Genomic DNA, 6,949 nt, shown 5'->3' with positions numbered 1-6,949 from the left:
AATGTGGAGATATGGAAACACTTGGAGATGTTATGCCCTACAATACATCCAACAAATCATTTATAGCATGGGACAAAGATGAGACCTATGCAACAGACATTATCAAGAATTTACAAAGTGCACCACCTTGGATTTTACTATAGGGGACATTTTACAAATGAGATCATTTGCAAATAAGACTGTAGAAGAAGGTGAAGTATTGGGATTTGAACAAGTGGAGCAATGGTCATTTGCATAGATGAGGATTCTAAAAGTCACTGATGATGGTATGGTTGATAACATAACATCCTTATGTGATCCCTACTATGAGGTAGGCAAGAATATGAGATGGAGCATGCAATTTTTAAACATGAGAAAGAGGCACGTGGTTTTCAATGATAAAGACAAGGTATACTACAATATCAAAGGACCTAAAAAGCGTGCCCATGTGCCAGGCTCTATCGCTTCAAATGTGGATGACTTCAATGTACTAAATTATAGAAGTGACATCTTATCTGGAGTGGATGAGTTCATTGGTTCCGAGAAACAAAATGATTTTAGAAGCGAAGCCTTATCTGGGGTGGATGAATTCTTGCACAGTGAGAACGGCAAAGGTTTCAATAGCGATGTCTTGTCAAGTGTGGATGATTTCAATAGCGATGTCTTGTCAAGTGTGGATGAGTTCATGCATATTAACAAACCTGGTGTCAATCAAGCTTGTGGATTTGTGAAAGCCATGCAAGATGTCCCAATGAGCGATGTTCTCTCAGGAGTGGAAGAGTTTCAAGGTTCTCAATACTCTCGTAGAATATTGAATTCATTGAATGGTCCTAAGAGTATGTTAAAAACGAGGATGAGATCAACAGAGGATTATTCAATATTTAACTTTGATTGTGATATGGCCAAGGATGCAACGACCAATCATAGATGCTTGGTTACAAAAAAATGTGAGGAGAAGAAGTGCAGAAATACAGATAACAACGTGCACGAGGAACGAAAACGGTCATACATATGCATGAAGAGAAAGCGAATCCAGGAAGATCCACAAAAGCAACCAAAGAGGAAGAGAGTAATGAAGGAGGAGAACATGTTAAATGCATTGGGATATCTATGTTGCAAGCGAAGCTGTATGCGCTTCATTGATCTTGCAGACATCAGGGAATGTAGAGGACACGTGTGGCAAAGAAGAGGAAGCAAAAGAAATGAATAACTTCTCACAAGTCTCTCTTGCTTTCTTCAAAATGGCAATAAAAGGCTAAGTTCAAGACAAAAGGTAAAACCTCGGCCAAATCAAAGGGAATTATACAAAAAAAATCAAAAATCTCATCATGACCTTATTCGACATTCCAGACAAAAATATGCATTTTGGAAGGAGCAAGCTATTTCGCATCCTGATGACTACATGTGCCTTATTGTAGATGGCATGGATCAGAATACAACAACATTGCCTTGTTTTATTGCCACTCCACCTAAATTACAAGGAAAGCACTTTCTAAAGACACATCTATGTGGAGTGTTAGTGCATGGAATTAAGTTCTTTGTAGATATATGGATTGATTCCTTGCATCTACATGATAGCAATCAAGTTGTAACATCTATTATGAAGGCAATTCGCAATGTACATGCAAAAAAAGGTCGCCTACCACTGACTTTGAGAATACAAGCTGATAATTGCTGGCAAGAAAATAAGAATGTACTCATGTTTGCATTCTGCTCCATGCTAGTTGCTCATCTAATCTTCAATGAGGCGAATATGGATTTTTGTATGTTGGGCATACACATGAGGATATCGATCAGGTTTTTAGCACAGTCTCAAGAGAGCTTAAATGCAAGGATGTGGAGACAATAGATGACTTGGTAAGAAGATGTGGCAGGCAAGTTGGTGGTCATAAGGAAAGTGCAGTATGTGAGAGGCTCAAAAGAATGTATGATTGGAAGAGCTTCATTCTACCTTTCATACAAATGGGTGGTGATGCATTGACAGGTCATACCAATCCACACTACTTTCATTTTTTTTAAAAAGATGAAAAACCTGTAATGCAATGGCAATAGTATTCTCATGATACAAAATGGAAACCTGAAGAACCTTATAGTCTCTTAACTTCAATTCCCAGCAGGGAAAGGTATCCAACATGGTCTCCTATACAAGAATTCAATGAGAGGTCTAACTGTGAAATAGAAGGATTAAAAGCGTTTACTACATACAAAGAGGAAATGCTCCGGAGATATCCTGATTCGAAGCCTACTTGGAGAGAACACACTACCACTGTAATTAACAAGACACGAAATTTAATAAAGGACCTTGAGAGAATGCGAGGCTCAAAGGATGTCAAGGAAGAATGCAATATGTTTTGGCCAAATGTTCATAACGATTTGCACCCAGCTCCAGTCTTTGAAAATGAATTCGTATCATTACTCCCACGTCCATATTGTGGACTGAAGAAGATAGAGTTTATGCAACAAGTAGATATAGAGGTCGATTGTTTTGTTGCTCTTTTGTTGTGGTTCGGCCATCAGATGATGAATATGAGAATGTGAAGTTTTGGGTTGCAAAAGTAGTTGATGAGCAAAGAGATGACCAAGGGAGAGCTACAACATTTATAGCGGTATGGTATGAGCCAAAGGGCAGAAAGGAGAATATGGATAACAACACATTGTATACTAATTGTATAATGAAGGAGTGGGTCCCAAATGATGAAGTGGTCTCACAAGTTTCAACGGAGACAATCATAGTGTCTTGGCATTCAAGGGCAAAGAAATCAAAGAAGCACATGGGATATGAGGTAGAAGGAAAAATAAAAATACCACAGCAAAGTATTTTGCATATACACGAATTTTTAAGGATGCTCGCCATGGAGGAAGTAGAAGGAGACAGCGCAAATGAAGAATGTCCATGATTAAAGCTTTATATTGAAGACCATTGAAGGATTTTATTTGGGTACTAGGCAAGAAGCCAATTGACAATTATAATCAGAGTCATCACCTCCTATGTGAAATGAGAGTCAAAATATGCATTGGATGTCACCCAAGGGTCAAGGCTTGGCAACACAATAGAGAGTTAATGCAGATGATATGGCACCTGGCAAGGGACGAGCAAGGGACTATCACATTAAGCAATAAGACAATGGGGAGTCAATGCACCCAAGGGGCAAGGCTTGGCAAGACAAGTGGGAGTTAATGCAGATGGCACCTGGCAAGGGACTGTCGTGACATTGAGCAATAAGACAATGGGGAGTCAAATTATGCAGATGGCACGAATTGAGGCTCTTTAAGAGCAACAATTTAAATTGTAAACATATGTTCAATCTATATCATTTTATACAAGGACTCCAACTGAGAGCAACATCTCTCAATGTAAACATAAAATGATAGCTATAATTGCTATTATAATTCTTTGGTTCAATACAAAACTTGGGTCTTATGGCATCATGTCTTTTTTCTATTTATTAAAAGTTTTAAAAATTTTGTGTATATTGCGAGTGACAATGTTATTTACATGAAATATTTAAGTCTCCTTTCATGGATTTATAAATTTATCACGTCAAGGAAAAATATTGAAAATAATTAAATTAACAAATAACTCAGGTATAGCTAGAATTTCTAAAATAGGATTATTTCAAATTCTTGCATGGTGCAAAAGTATAGATTGAAAAAACCAGATTTTTATTTGAATATGATAGTGCCACAAAGTGAACTTTTGATTTGGGAAGAATATTTTCAGAAAGTAAAATTTTGATTTGGGAAGGATATTTTCACAAAGTAAACTTTTCATTTGGGAAGGATTTTTGGGCTTCATCCAAAAACAAAAGAAAAAGTCCAAAATTAATGAAATAGGTGTTCGTGGTGAATTACAATATCCCACCATGGCTAACAATAAAAAAGGGACACCTCATGCTTGCACTACTTGTGCCAGGAAAGTACAAGGCAAAAAATATGGACGTGTACATGGCACCTTTGATAGAGGAGTTACAGATATTATGGAGAGGAGTGTAGGTATTTGATATTTCCAGAGCTCCTAGACATACCAATGATATTTTGGTCAGGGGTATCTTGATGTGGACCATGCATGACTACCCAGGATATGGAGAGTGTGCAGGTACGTGGTTTTATCTCTACATGTATAATGAGGGATTATGCTTTTATGACTCTCTTTCACACGCATGTCTTATACTAATACATTCATGCACACGTGCATGACTTGTTACAAGTGGGTACCATGCTTGTCCTGTTTGTGGACCGGGTTTGAAATCGCTTGCATGCTACTCCAAACATATGAGGAAAAATGTTTATGAAGGTCATGCTCGATACCTTCAGCTCGGCCATCTCGCACGTGGAGGTCAGCTTGATCCACCACCATCATATTTAAAGGCAAGTGACTGGATTCAAGCTTGGAGGGTGAATGGAGAGGAACCTCCTCCTGGTATGAAGAGGCTATCGATCTTTCATGAGCTTCCTTATTGGGGTCAGTTACAAATCAATCATCTCTTGGATCCCATGCATATCTTCAAGAATGTGGGGGCTACTATTTGGGCACACTTGGTTGGTTCCAAAGACTGAAGAGGAGTGCGAGAAGACTTGCATTCTATGAATAGGATGTCTCGTTTGTGGCCCCAAGTGCATGCTTCAGGAAAAGTTGTCCTCTCGAAAGCAACGTGGATCCCTCAGGGGGGTCACTATGTATAAACCCTCTATACCACGTGCGTGCAAGGCCTATTTCTAAAATCCCTTATCTGTAAAATTTTCATTAATAAAATGTACCCCTTTTCTATACAAATCTGTAAATTTTTCCCAAAACTAATTTAAATAGTCCCTTGTGTATATTTATTTCTGTAAATTTTAGAAATAAAAATTATCCTTCTGTTGAACTCACGTGATAGGGTTACATATGATGAGTGACCCCCTCGAGGTGGATCCTCTCTACGAGGGAGGAGGCAATGATCAAGGCAGACATTGCCTCTTTTCAAACACTGATAGGGTACATGTGTTGCTTGAAAGGAGCATTTTCAAAGGACAATAAGCTTAGTGGGCTCAAGTCCCATGATTGGCACAAAGTCTTACAGGTATTCTAAGTAGAATTAGTGTACTGATAATCGTGATGCGTTAGCGTAATTATGATTATGTTATATTGTTGACATGACTTCTTTGTTGCTTTGATAGTTCATCCTCCCAATTACAATAAAAGAGTGCTTACAAGAAGATGTTAGAAATGCTATATTCAAGATCTATGGTATTGTGAGGTATGCTTACTATCAAATCGCATTGATTGCATTTTCTTCAATTTAAGCTGATTAATCTGTAGACTGATTATGAAAATATCTTACAATATGGACATGTGAAATAGGTGGATATCTCAAAAAGAGATCTCCATATCGAGCATCGAGAAGGCTAGGGTGGAATCTATTGAAGCCGTATGCTTGCTTGAGAAGCACTTTCCCTCGAGCATTATGACAACTCAAGTCCACTTGCTTGTGCACATAGTTGATGAGGTGGCTATTGCAGGTACCGTTCATAGTCGATGGATGTTTTTTCTCGAGCGGTTTATGAAAACTTTAAAGGGATTTGTAAGACAAAGAGCAAGACCAGAAGCAAGCATGGCAGATGGATGGCTTGTGCAAGAGTCATTAGTATATATCAGAGAGTTTCTTGCATCCACGGATCACGATATGGTGCAAGCTTGGCATAACAAGGATGATGATCACATCGTTGGCGAGGTTCCCCAAGCAAAAGGGATTGAAAGAAAGATGAGCGAAGAGCAAATGGAGAAATTCAATAAGTTTTGTATCCTCAATAGCCCTGAGATGCATAAGTGGATTGAGAGATATGAAGTGGCCAAAGCAGAAAGAATAAATGCAAGGACGAGATTCAGAGTAATGTACAGGCGATCGCAACCATATCCATGGGATCTGGCTCTTCTCCCCACTCACATGTCACTTGATTGGCTACAACTGGCTCTACGTAAAGCCGAACGTGATGGAGAGACAATAAACGAGCGCGAGCGAGAGTTATCATTTGGATGTATGGTGCATGTAAGTTTCTTAACTCTTGATGTAATTAAGTAATTATTTGTGGCAATATGCGCTATAAAATAGATGCATCTTCATTGTTTTAATGATGCTCTTTTATAGTACAAAAAGTACAGTGCATTATGGTCATATGGACGACATTTTTGTGTGGAATGCATCGATTAAAAGAGAGTCACGTATAATTGTGGAGTCATGGCTAACTTCACACAAGATAGTCGAGCAAGTGCTTCGGATACCAATCTTCTCTCCTTAGAGTTGGATTATTGTGGAACCATACGCAACATCTGTGAAGTTGATTTCGGGCAATTTAGTATTTTCATTCTTGATGTAAAATGGTTTAGAACTATTTACAACGGTCCCCATGCAATAGTAAGAAAAGATAGTAGCGGTTTCTTTGCAATAGACTCCACCAAACATTGGACCAATGAAAGTGATACTTTTGTTCTTCCCGAGCACTGTGAGTAGGTGCATACTAATGATTTAATTAATCGAAGCTTTCGTTTTTAAAGATCCATTGATACATGTACTTGAGCATAATTATATATATATAATTGACGACATTTGGCACCCATCTTCAATATAGGTGGTTTTTCATCCGGATCTTTCTGATCCAAGATGGTGGTACGTGATCCAAGTTGCACCACGAAGTAAGAAAATTTTTGAAGATAGAGATGTGGATATGGAGATGCCACTACCAATGCCGGATCCAATTGATCCTGATGAATCTAGCGAAGAAGATGAAGATCACAATATGAGCCAAGTGGAAGATGCGCATAATGACATCGCACGGGAGGAAGATGGAGATCACGATATTGAGGAAGAAGACAATGATCATCAAGAATCACCACACTTTATTGAAGAAGATGATCAAGTACTTTTAGGTGAACGTACGATGCTAGAGTACAATGATCATATAGGAGATCAACTCAGTATAGAGTTGGAGATAA

Source organism: Dipteris shenzhenensis, chromosome 3 (genome assembly GCF_047967505.1).
Source record: "Dipteris shenzhenensis isolate YYH24624 ecotype China chromosome 3, Dip_SZ_1.0, whole genome shotgun sequence".
NCBI classification, from domain to species: domain Eukaryota; kingdom Viridiplantae; phylum Streptophyta; class Polypodiopsida; order Gleicheniales; family Dipteridaceae; genus Dipteris; species Dipteris shenzhenensis.
Note: the sequence above shows the minus strand (reverse complement) of the source record.